Genomic DNA, 23,959 nt, shown 5'->3' on the forward strand with positions numbered 1-23,959 from the left:
AGTTGTATCATTTTAAAACTACAGAAAGTCAAGGATAAAGAAAAATCTCAAGAGAAGGCAGAGGAAAAAACACCTTACCAATAGAGAAGCAAAGATAAGAATTATATCTGACTTCTCAGAAACTACACAAGCTAGAAGAGATGAAGTGAAATATTCATTAGAGGGGGAAAAAAACCCACCTAGAATTCTGTACTTATCTTCCAAAAGGGAAGGAGAAATAAAGCTTGTGTCAGACAAAAATTGAAGGACTTTGTTACTAGTAGATCTGCCTTCTAGAAATGTTAAAAGAAATTCTTCAGAAAGAAGGAAAATTATTTTCCCTGAACAAGTATTAAAATGAAATAAATAAAATATACAATTCAGAGCCTTTAGTATATTCACAGTTGTGCAGCCATCACGAAATCAATTTTACGACATCTCATCACCCCAAAAAGAAACTCTGTGCCCTGTAGTAATCACTCCCCATCCTCCCTGACCAGCCCCCAGCCCTAAGCAACCACTTATCTGCTGCACCATTTTACATTCCTACCAGCAATTACTTAAATTTTATATAACAACAACAACAAATGTACAAGAGACCTGTATAAATGAACTACAACTTGTTGTAAGGCAACATTACATCTGAACTGGCTCAGTGTTTGCCAAGTAAAATAGTGGCTCCAGTAAAATACAAAAAAAAAAAAAAGGAAAATTATATAGTTCAGAAACTCAGATCTACATAAAGGGAAGACATTGGAGAAGGAATAAGTATAGGTAAAATAAAAACTTTCATTATTCTTATTCTTAATTGATCTAACACATAACAATTCAAATTAATAACAGTATTTATATTATAGGTAAAATATATCTGTATATGTAAAATGAATGACACAAGGTATGAGAGGGAAAAATTAAAATTATTTTCTTATATAAGATATCTGCACTACCCATTGTGCAGCATAGTGTTATTTGAAAGTAGACTTGGATAAATTGTAAATGTATATTGCAAACTCTGTGGTAAACACTAAAAAAGTAAAAACAAAGTACAACTGATATGTTAAGTAAAGAAAGAAAATGGAGTAATTTAAAATGTTCAATTAAACCACAAAACGCAGAAAAAGTGAATAACAAAAATAAGAACAAAGAACAAGGGCAACAAATCAAAAACAGTAACATATATGGTTGCTATTAATACAACTATATCAGTAATTACTTTGTTTGTCAATAGCTTGAACCAATTAAAAGACAGATTGTCAGAAAGAGTCAAGAAAGCAGAACTCAACTATATTCTGCCTAAAAGAAACCCACATTAAATATAAATACACACATAGATTAAAAATAAATGGATGGAGAAAGATATACTGTGCCAACACTAATCAAAAGAAAGTGAAAATATTAAGTTTGGACAAAACAGACTGTAGAGCACAGAAAGTTATCAGGTTGTGGTGTTATCATTTTCACTGACTTCCATATACTTTTTAGTTTCCTCTTTAACTGCTTGGTTAGCCCATTCATTCTTTAGTAGGATGTTCTTCAGTCTCCAAGCATTTGTTACCTTTCAATTTTTTCTTGTGGTTGATTTCGAGTTTCATAGTGTTGTGGTCTGAAAATATGCATGGTATGATCTCGATCTTTTTGTACTTACTTAGGGCTGATTTGTGTCCCAGTATATGGTCTATTCTGGAGAGCATTCCATGTGCACTAGAGAAAAATGTATATTCTGCTGCTTTAGGATGAAATGTTCTGAATATATCTGTTAAGTCCATCTGGTCCAGTGTGTCATTCAAAGCCATTGTTTCCTTGTTGATTTTTTGATTAGATGAATCGTCCATTGTTGTGAGTGGGGTGTTGAAGTCTCCTACTATTATGGCATTACTATCTATGAGTTTCTTTGTGTTTGTGTTTAAGTGATTTATATATTTGGGTACTCCCACATTTGGCACATAAATGTTTACAATTGTTAGGTCTTCTTGGTGGATAGACCCCTTGATTACGATATAATTCCCTTCTGCATCTCTTGATACAGTCTTTATTAAAGTCTAGATTGTCTGATATAAGTATGGCTACTCTGGTTTTCTTTTGTTGACCATTAGCATGATAGATGGTTCTCCATCCCCTTACTTTCAATATGAAGGTGTCTTTAGGTCTAAAGTGGGTCTCCTGTAAACAGCATATAGGTGGATATTGTTTTCTTATCCATTCTGTTACCCTATGTCTTTTGATTGGAGCATTGAGTCCATTGACGTTTTGAGTGAGTACTGAAAAATATGAATTTATTGCCATTATGATGCTTGTGGAGTTGGAGTTTCTGGTGGTGTTCTCGGGTCCTTTCTAATCTTTGTTGCTTTATATATATATACATACACACACACACACACACACACACATATATATATATACACATATATATACATATATATTTGTCTTTTCTCCCCTCAGAGAGTCTCCCTTAAAATTTCTTGCAGGACTGGTTTAGTGGTCACAAACTCCTTTAATTTTTGTTTGTCTGGGAAAATGTTAATCTCTCTATTTTGAATGACAGCCTTGCTGGATAAAAAATTCTTGGCTGCATATTTTTCTGATTCAGCACACTGAATATATCCTGCCACTCCTTTCTGTCCCGCCAAGTTTCTGTGGATAGGTCTGCTGCAAACCTGATCTGTCTTCCCATGTAGGTTAGGGTCTTTTTTCCCTTGCTGCTTTCATGATTCTCTCCTTGCCTGAGTATTCTGTGAATTTGACTATGATATGCCTTGTTGATGGCCGGTTTTTGTTGAATCTAATGGAGGTCCTCTGTGCTTCCTGGATTTTGATGTCTGTGTCTTTCTGCACATTAGGAAAGTTTTCTGCTATGATTTGCTCACATAATCCTTCTGTCCCTATTTCTCTCTCTTCCTCTTCTGGGACCTCTATGATTCTGATATTGTTCCCTTTTAATGAGTCCCTGATTTCTCTAATTCTTAAATCATGCTCTTTTGCCTTAATCTACCTCTTTTTTTCTGCTCCATTATTCTCTATAAGTTTGTCCTCTATATCACTGATTCTCTGTTCTGCCTCATCCATCCTTGCCGCCGCTGCATCCATCTGTGATTGCAGCTCAGTTATAGCATTTTTAATTTCATTCTGGCTATTTTTTACTACTTTTATCTCTTGCAGAAAGGGATTCTAATCTATTTTTGATTCCAGCTGGTATTCTTATTATTGTGATTCTAAATTCTGGTTCAGACATCTTGTTTGTATCTCTGTTGGTTAAATCCCTGGCTGTGGTTTCTTTGTTCTCTTTCTTTTGGGGTTAATTCTTTCATTTTGTCATTTTGAAGGGAGAAAAGGAATTAATAAGGTAGAAAAATTGAAATTAAAAACATTAAAATTAAAAAAATATTAAAGTTAAATTTAAACACACACACACACACACACACAAATCAAATAGATGATGCTAGATCCTAGGTATGTTTTTGTCTGGGTGTTGAAAGTGGTTTGACAGATTAAAGAAAAAAAAGGGAGGGAGAGAAAAAAAATTAAATAGTTTGAGAATTTGAAAAAATGAATACACTGAAGTAGACTAAAATGAGATGATGTGGGTAAAATAGAACTTGAAAAAATATACACAAAAGTTAAGAATGTAGTAGACAAAAATTAAAGAAAATATTTTTAGTGCAAATTTAAAGTAAAAATGAAGCTTTTCTCTTTTGGCATTCAAGGAAAAGAAGAGAAATGAAAAAGAGAAAAAAGAAAAAGAAAGAAAGAAAAATGAAATTGTTTGAAAATTTGAAAAGGTGAATACACTGAAGGAGACTAAAATAAAATGGAGGTAAAATAGAATTTGAAAAAAATTTACACAAAAGTAAAAAATATAGTAATAAAAATTAAAGAAAAATATTTTTAATAAAAATTGAAATTCAAAATGAATTTTAAGAGAAAAAGAAAAAAGATGAAAGAAAGAAAGAAAGAAAGAAAGAAAGAAAATTGAATAGATGAACCTGTTAACAGATTGAAGTAGGACTGAGATTACTTTGTTTTCCCCTAGAAGTCAGTCTATGTAGCGTTTTATAGTCCATAAATTAAGCCAGTGGTGAGACTTGTATTCTTGAAGAGCCAAGTTGGCCCAGTTGGGTGGGGCTCAGTGTAACAGCTCTGCTCTCCACTAGATGGCACAGCTAGTCTACTGGGGTGGATTTTTGTGATGCTTATAACTGCCTATGCTCATGCATGGGAGCAGTGAAAATGGCGCCACTCAGCTACCCAGTCTGTTCTCCCAGATCAGCAATCGCACACCCTAACTCTGTCTTCAGCTTTTGTCCACTCCCTGCGTTTTCACTCTCTGCGACCACACCCTAGTCAGTACCTCTCTCCCAAGTTTTGTCTCAGATGCAGCTGTTTTCCCTGGCCCCTTACTTCTGAAGGGACCCATTCTGCCCCTGTGCAGGAGGGTCTCACTGAGCAATGGCCAAGTGAGCAATGGCCGGATGTCTGCTGCACCCAGGAATGCTTGCTGGACCCTGCTGCTGCCAGTGCCCCAAGACTACGTCCAGGTACCAGCCCATCCTATAAAAAGTTTGCAAGGCAGTGTAGCAGCAGCATTTCAGGGATTATGGAAAATCACAACACACATCTGGCACCAGGCTTCACCCTTAATGACCTTGTTCCAGCACCAGAGAATGTGGCCATTTTCTGGGGTCTGCTGAGACCAGCTGGCTTCAACAGTCTCTACCAAATGTCCTTCCAGCAATGGAACCGCTTTTCCCCATGTGGCCCAAGAACCTCCTGGGCCCCACTCTGTTCTTGGGGATTCGCCCTTCCCACCAGAACACCGCCACCAGTTACCAAGCTGCAGAGTTGCAGCCTTTGTGGTCCCCTTGTTTACAGTTTTAATGGAATTTAAACCTTCTCCTTTCTTCTTTCTCCATTCTCCCTTTTTAGTTTAGTCCCTGAGACTGTTTCCAATTTTCCACTTTCTCTCCAGCGCTTTTGGCGAAGGGGTGCTTTTCCCATATTCTGCTCCCCTCCTCAGTCTCCATCCTCTCTCTGCCTGTAAAAGTGGTTCCCTACCTTTCACAGCTTCTTGTTCCCCGAATTCACCTCTCCGCACCGAGTATCTGCTGAAATCTGTGGTTCAGATTGTGCAGATTGTTGTGTTAATCCTCCAATCAGTTTTCTAGGTGTGTAGGATGGTTTAGTGTTGGTCTAACTGTATTTCATGGATGTAAGACACACAAAAAAACTTCCATGCTGTTCTGCCATATTGGCTCCTCCCACAGAAAGTTATCAGGAATAAAGAGAGTCAGCATACAATGATAAACTGGTCAATTCTCCAAGACAACAATTTTTAACATGTATATCCCAAAAACAGAGCATCAAATTCATGAGACAAAAACTGATAGAATTGTGAGGAGACATAGATGAATCCACTTTTATAGTTGGAGACTTCAACACCCCTCTATCATAAAAGGACAAATCCAGCAGGCAGAAAATTGGTAAGGACACAATTGAACTAACCAACACCCTTAATCAACTAGATATGAAGGATCACTTAAGAACCTTCTTGTGTAATAATATGTTAAAATGGAAGTTTCTATAAAGACCCCAAGTCACAATAAATGTTCTATTCTAAAACCAAATCACCATATGGACAATTTACAAAGAAAATATCCCCCAAACTGGTTTAAGGTCTCTTGAACTTTTTCCCAACTTTAAGATAATAAATAATCAAAAGAGGAGAGAAGGACTGGGGAAAATTAGGAAAAATAAGTCCAAATATACTAGTAATAACAATAAATGAAAATGGAATAAATACCAAAAATGATAAAGAAAAATAAACATCAGACTGGATAAATAACCAAATCCAACTGTATGCTGTTTAAGGGACACATCCAAAATAGGACACCTACATATTAGGGGGAAAAAACAAGAAAAAGGAGTAATAATAATAATAATAAGTAGCATATAGTGATTACTCACCATGTGCTAGGTCAGTGTTGTATACAGTTTACATATATTAACCCATTTAGTTCTAACAATAATCTATACTAAAATCTAAGTTCCACAAGGACTGGAATTTTTATTTGCAGCTATTTCTCCCAAGCACAGAACAAGCCCTAACACATGATAGATGTTTAATAAATATGCAGTAAACAAATGAAGAAAAGAATGAATAAATGAGATTGTGATGTTGGTCTTATTGTTCTACCCATTTTGTAGGTAAGGAAATTGGAGTACAGAGAGTAATTAAGTAACACAAGGTCCCACTACTAGAAATTAACAGAGCCATTCAGGCTGATGTAGTTATATTAATATCAGACTGAATATATTTTAATGGCAAAAAGCATTTATAAGAGAAAAAAAGGGTATTAAATAATGCAAAGACATCCAATAGACCAGGGATATATAACAGCTCAAAAATTGTATATACCTAATAACATAATCTCAAAATATACCAAGCCATACTAATAGAGGATGTTAACATATCTCTTTCAGAGATATATCAAAGAGACAAAAATATATAAGTAGGAAATAGAACATTTGAAAAGCAAAATTTAAAAGTTTGACCTAAGGAACGTATATAGAACATATGACTACTATAAATTATGCATTCAACAATGAAAGGTTGAAAGGTTTTCCCCTAAGATCAAGAAAAGACAAGGGTGCCTATTTTAACCACTCCTATCCAACATAGTACTAGACATCCTAGTCAGGGAAATCAAGGAAAGAAAAAAACAATAAAGTCATCCAAATCATAAAAAAAGAAATAAAATTTTCTTTTTTGCATATGATATATTCTTATATGGAGAAAATCCTAAAGACAAAATACTTTTAAAACTAATCAATGAATTCAGTAAAGTAGCAGTATTCAAACTCAAGACACAGAAATCAGTTGTGTTTCTGTACAATAACAGTGAAATATCTGTAAAAGAAATAAAGAAAACATCTATTCACAACAGCAATACAAACAATAAAATATGTAAGAATAAATTTAACTAAGGAGGTAAAAAATCTGTACATTGGAAACTATAAGACTTGGATGAAAGAAATGGAAGACACAAATAAATGGAAAGATATACCATGTTCAGTGTTCAGAATAATTAATATTGTTAAAAATCTCCATGCTACCCAAAGCTATCTATAAATTCAATGTAATTCCTATCAAAATTCTAATGGCATTTTTCACAGAAATAGGAAAAACAATGCTAAAATTTGTACAGAATGAGAAAAGGCTGTGAATAGCCAAAACAATTCTGAGAAACCACAAAGCTGGACACATCACACTTTCAAACTGTAATACCAAGCTATAATAATCAAAACATGATGATACGAGGATAAAAATAGACCCATAGACCAAACAAACAGAATCAACAGCCCAGAAATAACCCTACATATAAAGTCAACTAAAGACAATGGAGCCAAGAATACTCACTAGGGAAATGTTAGTCTCTTCAACAAATGGTGCTGGGAAAACTGGAGAACTACATGCAAAAGAATGAAATTGAACCGATAACTTACACCATTTACAAAAAGTAATTCAAAATGAGTAAAAGACTTACCTATAAGACCTGAAATCACAATAGTCCTGGAAGAAAACAGGGGAAAAAAACTCCTTGACTTTGGTTTTTGCAATAATTTTTTTGATATAACACCAAAAGCACAAGCAACAAAAGAAAAAATAAACAAATGGGACTATATCAAACTAAAAAGCTCTGCACTGCAAAATAAACAATCAAAAAATGAACAGATAACCTATGGAATTGGAAAAATATTTGCAAACCATGTATCTGATAAGGGTTTAATATCCAAAATTATAAGGAACTCATAAATTCAATAGCAAAACAAACCCTAAAAAATTCAATTAAAAAATGAGCAAAGGAACTGAAAACACATTCTTCCAAAAAAAACATACAAATAGGTAAATGCAAAGATTACCACTAGTCATCAGGAAAACACAAATCAAAACCACAATAAAACACTTCACATCTGTTGGAATGGTTACTATCAAAAAGACAAGTGTTGGTGGGGATGTGTACACTATTGATGGGAATGTAAATTGGTACAGCCACTTTGGAAACAGTACTGAAGTTCCTCAAAAAATTAAAAATAGAACTATTATATGATTCAGCAATCCTACTTCTGGGTATATATCTGAAGAAAATGAAACCAGGATCTCAGAAAGGTATATGTACTCTCATGTTCAGTGCAGCATTATTCACAATAGCCAAGATACAGAAACAACCTAAATGTCCTTCTATAGATGAATGGGTAATGAAGATGTGGTACACACACACACACACACACACACACACACTGGAATGTCATTCAGCCATAAGGAAAAAAAGGATATCTTTAATTTGCAATAACATGAATAGATCTTGAGGACATTAGGCAAAGTGAAATAAGTCAGAGAAAGAAAAACACTGTATGATCTCACATGTATAATCTCAAAAAGCTAAATTCATAGAAAAAGAGAGTAAAATGGCGGTTTCCATAGGCTGGGAGTAGGTGAAATGGGAGATGTTGGACAAAGGTTACAAATGTTTCAGTTATAAGACCAATGAATTCTGGAGACCTAATGTACAGTATATAACTACACTTCATACTGTGTTATATACTTGACAGTTACTATCAGAACAGATCTTAAATGCTCTCACCACAAAAAAAGAAATGGTAATTATGTGAGATGATGGTGTTGTTAACTAACTTTATTGTGTTAAACATTTCACAATACATAAGTATATCAAATCATCACAATGTTATATGTCAATTAACAATTGATGTATAACAACAATTAACAAGCTTACACAATGTATGTCAACCATACCTCAACAACCCTGGAGAAAATATAGGCAAAGCTACACAATGCACTATATGGAGGCACAAATATATGTGTTAATATTATAAAGAAAGGTAAAATAATAATAATCACAGAATTCTGCACAGTAGTTTCCTTTGACGCTGGAGGGCAGGGATGGGAATGAATTGGGAGCAAGGAGAAAAATCTTAGGAAATGTTACATGTAACTGTCACATTCTTTTTCCTAAATTAAGTTGCCTGCACAGAATGTTTATCACATATAATTATTTTATTTTACATAGATTTTATGATACTCTTTTGTATCTATTTTATATACAATTTAAAGACAATAGAACAGTTTTTTTTTTCATTTGAGAGAGAGAGAGAGAGAGAGAATGGGGGAGAGAGGCAGAGGTAGAGAGAGAATCCTAAGCAGGCTCCACACTCAGCCCTGACATGGGGCTTGATCTCATAACCCTGGGATCATGACCTGAGCTGAAATCAAGAGTTGGATGTTCAACTGACTGAGCCACCCAGGTGCCCTGACAACAAGACACTTTTTATGAAGGAGTCATAATTTTCCCAGAAATATTCTAAGACCTTCAATTCTCTATAACTAAACATATTATATATATGTGTATATATATATATGTATGTATGTATATGTACATATATATATGTATATGTGTATATATATGTATATGTGCATATATATAGGTATATATATAATGTTTGTTTATTTTCTTGAGAGAGAAAGAGAGTGAGTAAGGGAGGGGCGGAGGAGAGGGACACAGAATCTGCAGCAGGCACTGAGCTGTCAGCACAGACCCCTATGGGGGCTCAGGCTCAAACTCATGAACCATGAGATCATGACCTGAGCTGAAATAGGACCCTCAACCAACCAAGCCACCCAGGTGCCCCTCAATAGCTAGACGTATATAATCCTGGTTCAAAAATATCTCTTGATTAAACCAAATGGATGGGGAACAAATGAACCAAGGGATGTTGGCTTTATTTTTTTAGTTTTTTTTTTAATGGGAACAGCAAGAAAGCAATTTACTACTGATGCTGTAGATTGAGTAATGTCCACTTAGGTATTGTGTAGCTGAAAATAATTATCTATGATTATTTCCCATTAGACTGGTTTAAAAGCAGCTGTCATGCACATGGAACTTCAAATCTAGCATGAAGAAGAAAGTCTCTTCTAAATTAATCTCTGAAGGAATTCCTGAGGCCTTCTTTGTAGAATGAAATATAAAATGAAGTTTGTAAAAATTTAGTATCACTGAGCAATTTTATGATTTTTTTAGTGAATTGGTCTGACAATTACATGTTTTGAGAGAGAGTTACAGAACTGGCTTGGTTAAGCATGTGATAGTTTGTCTCCCACATAGAAGGTGTCCCCTCTGAGCAGTGATTTCTAGGTTCACTGTCTCCACCCCAACAGACACAACCTAATAGAGATGACAATCATAACATTAACATGGTTCATAGAAAACCAGCAGAAAGAAGCTAACAATATAGAGCTCAAATTGATCTCCTAGATAGCGCTGATTCTTTGGCATATACTGCTTCATCAGCCACATGTTATGCAATTTCTGGGTCATCCTTGGTGTGAAATATTGTATACCACTGTCTCAGAGCACTTTCATCTTTGAAAAAAGTTGTCAATAGTTGTGAGATTAAGGAAATTGGGGTCAGACACAGTCAGTCTATACATTGCACGGTTCACATGCACACATTCTTGTGTGAATTTTAGTTACCTGGTTTATTGACTGTTAATAATTGCATAAAAGGCAAATTCTGCTGCTAGCTCTACAGTCTGCAAACCACCCCATAAATAATAGCTGTGCAGCATGATGAAGTCTGCTGGTAATGGGTCACTGAGCATTTGTTATCAGGTCACACTCAAACAGCAAAGGATATAACTGTACTGCTTCTTTATCTCCCAGTGATAAACCCACCTTGGACATTTTACAAAAATGGGTCATTGAAAGAGGGAATTTGCCAACAAAAATTAATGTGCAAAGATGAAAGTTCAAAATAAATGAAAAGTGGTAAAGTGGAAGGGGAATTAGAATTGAAAGTGAATACAGTTATAGAGGAAATAGCTGACCAGGGGAATGTTGGGGATGACTGTTATTTGTGGAACTCTAGATGTGCAGCCAGATAATCCTAGTGAAGGAGAACTTATTGGCATATATTAGGAAAGTATCTGTGACAAAGAGGAGGAAAAGTATCTCAGAAAAAGTAAGGTGTGCAAAAAAATTTCTATGACAGGAGATATTGCACAGCATTGAAAATACAAAGAATGAAATGTAGAAGTTATCCAAACAGAAAGGACTGTGACAGTTTGCCCAGGCATAGAAAAGATGCTCATTCTGTATTATAAACTATACCACGAGGAGAAGGCAAGTGCTGTTCAAACTGATCCTTGGAAAGCTTTCTACAGTGAAACAAACACTTTAGTTCTTAATATTTCTAATATTTCAAATTACAATGTACACCTTAAACTTACACAATGTTATATGTCAGTATACCCCCAATAAAGTTGGAAAAATTAAATTGAAGGAAGAAAAAAAAAACAAGGAAAAGACTACAGAACTGTTCCAGATAAAAAAAAAACTAAAGGGATGTGACCCTTGAAAACAATGCATGATCTTGGACTGGATCCTGCACTGGGGTAAATATCTATAGAGAATATTATTGGGACAGGTGAGGAAATTTGAATATAGTCTGTAGATTAGATAACAGAATCAATGTTACATTTCCGTTTTTTTTTTTTTTTAGATTTTTATTACTCATCTTTTTATGGCATTACATTCTTTTATTGTGATTAAATTTGTGTCGTCTTTCTGTTATTTGGCATACAACTGGAAGCAATTTTTTAAGGATTTCTGACCAGTGTGATTTCTGAACCTCTCAAAGTCTAAAATTGGCTTTTTCTTCTTTCCCACATGAATGACAACTTCTCTGAACATAAAATGTGGCATTTACAAACTTTAACCCTTGTTGATAATATGACTTTGTTTTTTATCGTGAGGTTTAAAGGAGCTTTGCTTCATTATAGTTCAAATGTTTGCCAGTTTTTGTCCAGGAGCAGGTCTTTCCCCATTGATTTCACCTGTCACAGTTCTATAATTATTTGTTTATACCTTTTAAGAGACCAGCTCTGTGCCAATGATACAACACGGAAAGATAACATGATTGCTTTCAAGGAGTGTAAAGGAGTATCCTTGAGGATAGATAAATAAAATATCCTTTACAATTTAAAGGATTAAGAACAATGATATGGCAAATATAAGGCAGTGTGGGATCCAAGAAGAAAAGCACAAAGCCTAGATAGGGCTTTACTTGAAGTAAATGTTTCCTGGAGGAAATGTGTGATCTTTGTTGGAAACACAATTATCTCTGGATAATTGTTACTATTACTAGTATTATTACTTATAAATCTAGCCTCCACCTCTCTGACGGAAAACATGATTGTCATTGTAACAAACACAACTTTACGCTCATGGCGGGGACCCGTGACAGGTTGCCGCCAGGGAACCTGTCTTCTCAACCAGTTAGCCCAAATGGTGGATCTCCAAGTTATACCTGCAGGAGGAGTTGGAATTTAATATTATTTGTGGCAATTAGTGACTGGAAGATCATTCATTGGTCTCAGTACATCCAGTTGACTATACAGTCAGGGCTTTTGAACTGTGCAGTATCCCCTCCATGCTCCACAGATTTGCTGAAACACGTTTCTATGGCCTGATCAAGCAGAATGTGATAAATTACTTATATGACATCTTCAAATACTGATGGAACCATCCAAATATGACTTCTCAGCTTGTACATTCCTCACCTTCTTCCCCCAGCAATGCTTGTTTACAAAGACTGATGAGGCTAAACGAATCATAAAAATTACCATTTGTCTTAATTTGGGTATTCCCAGAAGACAAGTTTTCAAGTGCAAGGAGTGAACTTGGAATGTGTGGCTGGCGAACACCAGCAGGGGAGTGGGGCAGTGAGACAGGGAAGGGAGGGCAGCAGATAAAGAACATAGGAGCCCCAGGGGACCTGGAGAAAGCTCTTGCCCAGAAGGCTGCAAACACCGGCAGCTGAAAGTGGCTGGGGCTCTCTGAGGTGGGGAGCCAGAGGGACAGGGAGCCAGGCAGTGTTGCTCCTGGTTCTTCATGCTCTTTGCCCAATATACACCAGTCTTCACAGAATAATTTCTTAAAAATGAAAACCCATTCCACCTTTTAGATCCTTAAGGAATAAAAAACATGTTTGAAGAGCTCAGGTTACATCATCTCTCCCTGGACCATACAGCAACTCACCAGGAGTTCAAGATGGTCCCTCAGACCATTCTTATCCAGTCTGCCTCCCCACCTAACTTTACTGCCTTCCACATGGCCCATTTTCAACCTAATCATCTGGGAAGAAAACCCATTCTTTCATAGAGGAAATATATTTGAGCAGTTCCTCTGTGCCAGGCACTGAATAGATCTCCTACTGGGGCAGTCAATTCCAGTGTAGTTCCATTGCTTTGTGTTCCTTCACGATTTGCAAGTGGCTTCCTCCCTCCTGAAGATTCCTACTGCAACAAATCCATGGTCACAGGCACTCAGCCTGCTACTGCTACTCCTAACTGTGGATCCTTCCCCTAGAATCTCCCAACAGCAATTCTTCAAACTGTCATGTATACATCATAAAATATAGCATTATGGCATAAATGATTGGAACAATATAATTAGCAAAGTAAAATTCATGACCATTTCAAACTTATTATTTCTTTTGTAAAATATATTGTATTGGTGTCTTCCTAAATACCCACAGGTTTTTTTTTTTTTTTATTTAAAAATCTAAAGTCGTCAGTCCCAGGCAAATAACAAAGTTAGAAAGATGAATGTATGCATTTCCTGTTTTGATCATTCTACAAGGGTAGCCTAAGAGGATTCTTTGTCCTTAGGAAATACACTCTGGAGACAGTTAGTGGCCCCAAACATCCTCTCAGATGATTTAAAAAAGGTGTGGGAGAGAAGAGAAAGAGAACAAGCAATAATAATAAAGCAAATGGGACAAAATGGAAATAATGGGATAAAGTACCTTATACCATTCTTGCATTTTTTTCTGTAAATTTGAAATTATAATAAAATTAATTTACAAAAAACTATTACAGTATACTTTTTATTTATTGTACAGGTATATCTCTATCCATTTAATGTTTCAACAAAATTGAATGTTTCAATGAATGTTAATTTTTAATTAAAAAATTAATGTCAATATTTAATTTATATTACAATTTTTAATTAAGAAATTAAAAATGCAACGTTTAATTACATTAAATTAAATTTTTACATTTGGATTACACTTAAAATCATAATGTTTAAATGTGTAATATTTTAATGTTTCAACAAATTTTGATGTTTAAGAAGAATTTTTTTTTAATTTTTTAATGTTTATTTTTGAGAGAGAGTGCTAGCAGGGGAGGGGCAGAGAGAGGGTGAGACACATAATCTGAAGCAGGCTCCAGGCTCTGAGCTGTCAACACAGCCCCACGTGGGGCTCAAACTCACAAACCATGAGATCATGACCTGAGCTGAAATTGGACACTTAACTGACTGAACCATCCAGGAACCCCTAAGAATTTTTTTTGTTTTGTTTTAGACAGAGAGAGAGTAGGGGAGAAAGGCAGAGGGATCATGAGAGAATCTTCAGCCGGCTCCCTGCTCAGCGTGAAGCTTGACACAGGGTTCCATCCCACAACCCTGAGATCATGACCTGAGCCAAAATCATAAGTTAGATGCTCAACCGACTGAGCCACCCAAGCACCCTTCAAAAAGATTTTATAAGGTTTCAGAAAAGTCCCTTTGAGTGTTCCAATTTGCATAGTTTCAGCTTGCATGGCCATTTTTACAGTCCTGTACTATCTCATGCAGAGCAAGGACTGCCTATGTTGTGTCCACTGTAAAACAGTTTTTATACCTACACTACTTACTGCCCATGAAAGGAAGGCTATGAAGATGAGTCTCTGGCTCTTTAATTTCTGCCATGGAAATAAGATGACGAAAGGGATGACATCATTTGGAAAGCATTGCAATAAGACACACATGTTGGGCCACTGCTGTGGCTCTAAGACCTACCACCTTCAGAAGTTGACCTGTGGCAAATGTGGTTATCCTGTCAAGCAGGAGAGAAAGTGCATGGATTCTGTGAAGGAACAACACCTAAACCCAAGAGGGTAGCTGTTGCAGCATCCAGTTCATCTTAAAGATTTCAATGATTAGTCACACAATAAATGTTCTGGTTAAAAAAAAAAAAAGAGTCGTGTGAAAATTTGCAATTTTAGACTTAGGCAAATGTGCAGTTTCTTCCCAGAAAAGCTTCAGGAGCCAAAACCAGCAGTTTCCCCCCAGGGAACCAGATTGAACTCAACCCAAAACACAACATGAAAGAACATCCTAGTATCCAATGAAGCCATTTGAGCTACACTGGAGTGTGGGGGGGTCTTCCCTTTGACAATTCTGACTCTTGTATGGAAGTATGGCTGTTATATTATTTAGGCCATTTGGGTAGCAGAGAAGGAAATTGTTTTCAGTCTATTTCCAATAATGGGGCCTTGATGATCAGGATGTGTGGAAAGAAGGAAGGCAGAATCTCATAGGAACTCAGGAACAGTGTGTAGATGGGCCTTGCACAAAGCTAAAAGCCACAATTGTGCCAGAAATCTTGGCTGTAGGTCGCTAAGGACTCAAGGCAGCAGTAGGATGTGGCCATCTTCAGTCTCTATGATCACTCAGCTTCCCCATCTCTATAACACTCCTATTTCTCCCAACTGCACACCTCACCTGTTCCCTAAACAGCTTTTGATTTCATGAAATTTCTGCTGACTCATATTCCCAGATCCCTCATGGTCTTCCATGGCTACTCTTGCTCCTTCATTTCAGCACCTTCTCCTGAAACTGACTGAACCCTCCCTCCATATTTTTCTGTCCAATTCAAAGAGGGAAAATCTGATTGGCATTTGCTAGTTCCACCTGTTATTGTTTATAAAGAGCTTTCCATCCTGGGATACTCTGTGACATTGGTCAGGGAAGGATACAGGCAGGGATCTGGGACAAAGCAGGAATATGTGAATAGTGACCTTGAAGAGCCTATGGCCTGTGACTAGGTAAATCCATGGCTTGGAGGTGCCATTTGGTTGGGCCAAATGTGCATCAACAGGACCCAAACATCTTCCAGAAAGAAAAGCTGTTCTTTACATTAGATAGATGAATTCTTGTGTTGCACATACTAAATGATGAGGAATTAAAACATGTTTTGACACATCTTTGAAAATTAATGACTGCTATTATACTCATTAATAATTATCTTATTAATAAAAGAATATCTGTCTGTCCATTCTGGTATTTCTTTGGTTTATTATGCTATCTAAATGGGGAAGGAGGAACACTCAAGTATCTTTTCTTGACCACACCTGATAGTACCCACAATTATACTTGAATTGTTTACTTGAACTTTTAGTTGAACTAAGAACATAATGCACAGCAGAGACAAATCTTATTTGCCCATAGTAGCATAGATTAGCACTAATAAATAAAATCATAAATACTTTGAAAATATTTTATCCACTATCTTTTTTTAAATAAAATTATAGTAGGACTCATTTGACGCTGAATAAATGATCTCTGAGTTTGGCTTCCTTGCCCATTCCCTGCTAAATTCTGGAAAATGGAATATAATCTGAAAACAACTTATGTAAAGAATTAGTACAGAAGTTTAAGGGATTCTAACAATAAAAAAAATCATAGTTGTACCAGAAAGTCAACTTTTAGAGTCTACAGAGAATTTCTCACACACTTTCCCCAAAATATCATAATTTATAGGGGGGAAAAAAGAGAAGAATCCTGGTTCTCCATAACAATGTTCTAAGAGGAAAGTATGTGAAGAAGAAGAAGAAGAAGAAGAAGAAGAAGAAGAAGAAGAAGAAAGAAAGAAAGAAAGAGAAAGAAAGAAAATTATTTTTGTCCAGGTACTATATTAAACATATTACTTGCATTCTGTATTCCAATCTTTACAATAACCCTGTGTAATAGCTGTTATTTTTACCCTTATTTTATAGATGAACAAACCAAAGATTATACATGTATGCAACTTACCCAAGGCTACACAGAAAATAAATATCTGAGGATGAGATTGACTCTGAACCTGTGCTGTCGGCCAGATTCTGTCTAGGAAAAGGGCCAGGCAGCACTCTATCCACTAAATGTCAGTCCTAGCCTGGTAAATAGCTTGCAGGAAGCAGAGGTGGGTTCCAAGCCCAGGTCTTTTGATACCTGAACCGGTCCCTTTACTGCAAAATGCAGCTAGTTACATTCACTGTGAAATAGAATGAAAAATTCTACTTCTCCTCAACCTAGTCATTTCGTAATATAAAGTGTTATTAATGCCAGGGTATCATTTCCTGACTTCTGTAGTTTTAATTGATTTGCTTAGCAAGACTTTAATGTATATCTAAGAGTTCAAATTCATTATAGTATAAAAGTCCATTGTAACTTAATTAAAAGTGTTATTATGTCTTAAAATACTCAGCGGATTTTAATGGGCTGCTGATGATACAGAATGTATTTCTTTAAACTGATGCTTTTGTTTTATTCTTTAATTATAGAGCATTTGTATAATCAGCTACCATTATTGCCAACTTAATGATAAAATAAAATAAAGAGTAATATTCCAAATACTAAAATTACAATTCACAGATAAAAACAAAAAGACAATGACACCTTGGATTTTTAGAATAATTATGAAAAATAATCGAACCTATATCATTTCTGTGGACTAAAGAAAAAACCTACTTCTCTGATGGGTAAATAGTAACTGAAAGAAGGATTGAAATTATTTTTTCCAAGGAAGCCAAGGAGATGACTTTGAAGAAGGAGGGTCAGGCTTTTGGCTCCAGGTATAATGGTATGTGAGTTTATTTCTGTCCTTTTCCTTTATGAAACAGCAACAAAAATTAAAATAAAAGTTACAAACTTCAAGAGATTAAAGTTTATCTGAATCTTTTCTGAGGAGAATGAGAGACCTAAATATATGGAGAGATGTGTCTTACTTGTGGGTTAGAAGATTCAGTACTGTTAGTATCCCTACTGTCCCTAAATTGATCTACAGATCCAATGCACTTCCATTCAGAATTTCAGCAGATTTTTTTCATAGACACTGGCAAACTGATTCTAATATGCACATGGAAATGCAGAGGACCTGGGACTGCCTAAACTACAGTTGACCCTTGAACAACAAGGGGATTAGGGATGCCAACACTCTTATCCTCTCTATGCAGTCAAAAAAATCCATGTATAACTTTTGATAAATGCAACAGTACTTTGAAAGAGAAACAAGGTGGGGGACTAAACTTGATTTGAAGACTTATTACCAAACCACAGTAGTCAAGATAGTATGATATTATCATAAAGAGAGAAAATTGAATCAAAGGAACAGAATAAAGAATCCAATTATATACCCACACATAACTGATTTTTGACAGGTACAAAGGTAATCAGCACAGAAAGGACAGTATTTTTACAAAGATATATCTTCTATATAAAAAATAACTCAAAATCAGTCATAATGTAAAACCTACTATTATAAACTTCTAGAAGGATATATACAAGAAAAATCTTTGTAGTCACATATGTATGGTACCAAAAGGACAATCCATTTTTTTAAAATGAATAAATTGGACTCTATCAAAATTAGCAATTGTACCCATCAAAAGACAAGTCACAGACTGAGAAAAAATATCTGCAGAGATCATATATCTGATAAAGGACTTGTATCTAGAATATATAAAGAATTATCAAAACTAAATAAGAAAAAAACAACCCAATTTTCTTAAATGTGCCAAATATTTGAACATGCACTGTACGAAGGAACACAAATGCCTGGTAAATTAGGACATGAAAATTAATGCAAATTTAATTTTAAAAGCCACCATGAAACACCATCTCACACACTTACTAGAAAGAGGAAACTTAAAAACAGTGACCATAACAAATGCTAGTAAGGATTAAGAGGAACTAAAACTCTCATACAGTGCTGATAGATACGAAATTATTTTTGGAAAACTGTTCAGTAGTTCATTAAAAAGTTAAAAACTCATCTACCATACAATTCCTTTGTACTCCTAGGTGGTATTTACCTAAGAGGACTGAGAGTGTACATCCACATAAACGTGTACATGAAGTTTCGAAGTGGTTTTAACCAAATGCTGCAAACAACCCAAATGTCCATCAGCAGAAAAGATTAATGAACTATTTATTCATGCCATGACATAAATGAATGTCAAAATAATTATACTCAATGAAAGAGGTCAAACCAAAAGAAAAAAAAAAGAGGATATAATCTGATTCCATTTATATAAAATTCTAGAAATTAAAAATGTATTATAGTGACAGGGCAGATGATGACTGTCAGGGCAGATTGGAGACAAATGGGAAGGAGTGCAATGGAGTATAAAGAAATTTGGAGATAATGTTGCTATCTTAATTGTGGAGATGGCTTCACAGGTATACACAGATGTCAAAATTTATGAAATTGTATTCCTTGAATATGTGGTTTGTTGCATGTCAATTATAACTCAATAAAGCTCTTTTTAAAATTAAAAATACAGGGCCACCTGGGTGGCTCAGTTGGTTAAGCATCAAACTCTTGATTTTCACTTAGGTCATGATCTCAAGGTCATGAGATAGGCCTGGAATCAGGCTCCACACTGGCTGTGGAGCTTGCTTAACATTCTCTCTCCCTCTCCCTCTCCTTTTCTTCATGCCCCTCCCCCCAACTCATGCTCTCCCTCTGTCAAAATAAATAAATAATTACAGGGAACCTGGGTGGCTCAGTCAGTTATGCATCTGACTCTTGATTTCAGCTCAGGTCATGATCTCAAGGTTCATGATATCAAGCCCATGTCAGGCTCTGTGCTGACAGCACTGAGCCTGCTTGAGATTCTCTCTCCTCACTCTCTGCCTCTATCACTGCTCATGTGTGATCTCTCTCTCTCTCTCTCTCTCTCTCTTTCTTTCAAAATAAATAAACATTAAAAAAAATAATAATAAATAATTAAAGTAAATTAAAAATACAAATCTTGAGTATTAAAGGTAAAGTTTCTCTAGCCCTCACTATTAAAGTGCAGTCCATGTACTGACAGCATCAGCATCACCTGGAAGCCTGTAATAAATTCAGATTCTCAAGCACCATCCAGACCTAGTGAAACAGAATTTGCATTTTCACCAGGTCCCCATCCTTTCAGGCACATATCAAAACTGTAGAAATGCTGCTCCAGATAAAGTGTGTCTCAGGGAAGTCCTGTCCATGAGGGTGTGGGATATGCTGCTGTGCTTCTTTCTTTCCCTGTTGGAGAAACAGGGGTCAATGTATGCCCTTCCACCCCACAATGCAGGAAGCTGTCTCATTAGCTTCATGCTCCTCTTTCCAAAAGCTCTGGCAGCCAGCAGAGCTTGGAGGAGTGGGGAGGTGAGGAGCTGGGATTGAAGGAAGCTGTACACATTAAAATAGCTCCAACCTGGGGCCTACTGTGTTGCATATGAGCTGAACCACAGAAAGGGGTCAGTACCCTCTCAGAAAATTGGTTAGACCTAAGCACCATTTACACAGTGCTGGCCTTCCTGTGTCCTTTCTCCTATTTGCTATCTCCTCCCCACACATGTTGCAGCTTTGTGGCAGTGACACAACTATCAAAGGTACCTCTAAAATGATAGTCACCACCAAAATGTTGACTCAGTTGTGCTAGTCACAAACTACTGCCTATCTGTTTAGTCTTTCCTCTTTTACTGAATAACAAAGGCACCTTCACTGGGGCAGGCCTCTTTCTGATGTAGGTCTAAATCTCAAGCGAGCAATACTGATTCTATATTCTTCGGTTTCCAAGGAGTTTTATTATTTGAACACATAGTTGAAAAGATGTTAAGAACAAGACATCAGGGCAAAAGCAAATCTAGTGACTACAAACAAGAAGTTCTGAATAAAAAGTATCATTTGTTGTCCTTCCCAAATTATTTTAACATTAAAGATGGGACATGCCATGGTCCAGAAACTGTACCAAGAATCTGTGTGTGAATCTAATGACTAGAAGACCCTAGAAAGCAGGCACTGTTTTGTTATCACCTACTGTGATGCCTGTCAAGGGATAAGAAGGAAAGAGAAAAGAAAAGAGGGAGAGGAAAGGAGGGGAAGAGAGGTAGGAAGGGAAGGGAAGAATAAAGAGGGTAGAGAAAGTGTGGTACAATAAATAGATGATAGATACATAGATAGATAGATGATAGAAAAATGTCTACGTAGGTAGAAAAGCCCATCCCTATGCTATGATAAATGACAATGGAAGGAAGACAGCATTAATGATGACAGAATAATGTGTAGACACATTAAAAAATTGCTTTAAGTCTGCTCCTAAATATGATTTACTAAGCCTGTGATTATGCAGTGTGGTTGATTAGATAAAGGCTTCCTGTATATAAGCTTTATAGCAGTTAAAGTCATACCACAATAGGCTCTTTTATAGTATTTCAGAAGCATTCTTTAATAGATTTAGAGATAGGTTTCTAATATAACAACACTCACCTGGATTCCCTTTCCGTCAAGATTCCTGATTCCAGGGGAACAGATGCCATGAGAACTAAATCTTGTTAATGATTCTGCATGTTGAAAAAAATATGTTCCCTGGAAAGTGTTAAGTTGTCACAAAAATGGCTGTAGAAGGGAAACAATTAATTCATATGTACTTTTTGGTTATTCTCTTTCCTGGTAAGATTAGTGGTATTGATTTTTATTTGTAAACATAAATCTAGTTCCATTTTTTTTTTTCCTTAGCTGAATAAATGTGTTAGCTACAATTTCCCTACTAGAAAGTCTCAACCCCTGGATGTGAGATCTGGCTATACTGAAGTAGCTATGACTTCCAACAAGTTACTTAGTGTCTCTGAGTGTCTTCTTCACAAAAAAAAAAAAAAAAAAAAAAAGCTACCAGGTTTTAAGAATTAAAGTAAATAATGAATGTGAAACGCATTAATAACTGTAAAGTACTAAAAATAGAATCATATTATCTATTATTAATATTTTAATTTCTATTATTTTAAGTAACTAATCTCATGATTAAGCTGACAAAGGAATCTGAACAGGTTTTGACTCACCCACTACCTTTCTGTAAAAACAAATTCTAACAGATCTGTATTGTAGAATGTGCAAGATGGAAATTACAACCTTCAAATATATGCATTGCTTACCTCCAAAGTTTCCTTAAGACTCCAAACAGGTCTTGGGCGCTTGGGTGGCTCAGTCATTAAGCGGCCGACTTCGGCTCAGGTCATGATCTCCCAGTCCGTGAGTTCGAGTCCCGCGTCAGGCTCTGTGCTGACAGCTCAGAGCCTGGAGCCTGTTTCAGATTCTGTCTCCCTCACTCTGACCCTCCCCCGTTCATGCTCTCTCTCTCTCTGTCTCAAAAATAAATAAACGTTAATTTTTTTTAAAAGACTCAAAATAGGTCTGATTTAAGTCCTATTAACTAATTTTCTATTTGTTTACTATAAACCTTAGCATATCTGAGCTTCTCTGTAAGCAAGGATATTGAAAGAGATACTAGATGAACAGGGGACTTTCAAGACAGTACCTATTGGGAGAGAATTCTTAATGGTTTTTCTGCACCTCTTAAGTTAGTTTTTGTTCCATACTCTCATGTCAAGGGTATTTTTATAGCAAACAACTTCAGAAGATAGAGATATTGTCTCTCTTTGAGGCAGAGGGTAGATTTATTTTCTGACCAGGATAATAAAGATGATGTCTCCTTTGTAAGCTCAGGTTTCCTCAACTATGATACAAACTCACTGTCTGCACTGTCCACAGGGGCAAGTGGAACACACATGCACCAGAAGCTCAGGCTGCCTACTGTACTTGTTTCTGACCCAGGAATCATCTTTTGCCAGGAAATAGGACATGGTGGAAGGCTAATTTATTAACCTAAAACTAATATAAAATCTCTTATCCTTCGTAGTTCTTGATAGTAACTTTCTCAGGGTATCTAATGATAATTTCTAAAGCATTTCGGCATCTTTGAAACATCCTGTTATGCAATGATTTGAACAATCCCACCATCACTAAAGTAGACCATCAGACCACATGGATATGTCTGCTAAAGCAGAGCTTCTTAAACTTGAATGAAAATTCAGATTCTCATTCAGTCACTCTAGGGTGGGGCTAAGATTCTGAGTTTCTCACAGCTTCCAGATTATGCTGCACTTGCTTGCCCATGGACCACACTCTGAACAGTGAGGGTCTAAATCATTGTTATTTCAGGTGTGACCACAGGATAATCTAATTCAGATTCAACCCTGGGTGCTTGTTAGAGTTAGTCCTGAGCCATAACCCAGAATGCGTCAGAAGCTCTTGAACAGGACTGCATTTTTAAAAAGCCTTGCAGGAATCCTTTTGCATTTTAGTGCTAGGGAGCTACCATCCCAATTTCCAGTGACTTAGTGAGTGCAGGCTTTTGCAGCTGGTTCCATACTGAAAGAAGTTCTGGTTCTCTCCTTTATCATCTATTTTATCAAAGCCCTTAGAGGGTGAGCTGAGGCAAGGAGACCCCAGGAATGGCATTTACCAGATCACAGGCAGCAGGATTTGGGGGATGATGTTCCAAAGTTGATCTGAAGAATCACATCCTGTGCATCCTGTGTAGGGGCATTGATCCACATAGAATCATGCCTCCTATCCTTGTTCTGAGAGGACTACATGATCACTCACTCACAAAAGCATTTATTTGCCAAGTAGTCACATGTAGCCTGTGTCAGAGGCAGAAAAATATTGTCTTGCACTGATGTAAGCATGTTCTTCTAGAGAGTTCCATGTAATCTAAAACATCATATAACAGAGCTGGAAGATGGGGTCTGCAGAGCTCTCACTCACCCCTCCCCATTGGGTGGGCTACACTGAGTCACTTGCCCTGGGCTTCAATGATCTGTCTGTAAAATCAAGCTTTGAGGCCATATTTCTAAGAAAGATTTCCTCCAGCTCTCACACTAGATTCTAAATCATGTTCTCGAAATGAAATCTGTCTGTTATGGATTGAATTATGTTCCCTAAAAATTCAAATATTGAAGCCCTAACTCTCAATGCCTCGGTATGTGACTGTGTTTGGAGGTTGGGC

At 36.3% G+C, this 23,959-nt stretch overlaps 1 pseudogene; it reads left to right on the top strand.

Moving 5' to 3' along the window:
* The first annotated feature begins 14,810 nt into the window (after window positions 1-14,810).
* Window positions 14,811-15,064, top strand: LOC125910203 (60S ribosomal protein L37-like; annotated as a pseudogene).
* Window positions 15,065-23,959: the final 8,895 nt, after the last annotated feature.

This window comes from Panthera uncia (assembly GCF_023721935.1).
Source record: "Panthera uncia isolate 11264 chromosome B3 unlocalized genomic scaffold, Puncia_PCG_1.0 HiC_scaffold_1, whole genome shotgun sequence".
Taxonomy (NCBI): Eukaryota; Metazoa; Chordata; class Mammalia; order Carnivora; family Felidae; genus Panthera; species Panthera uncia.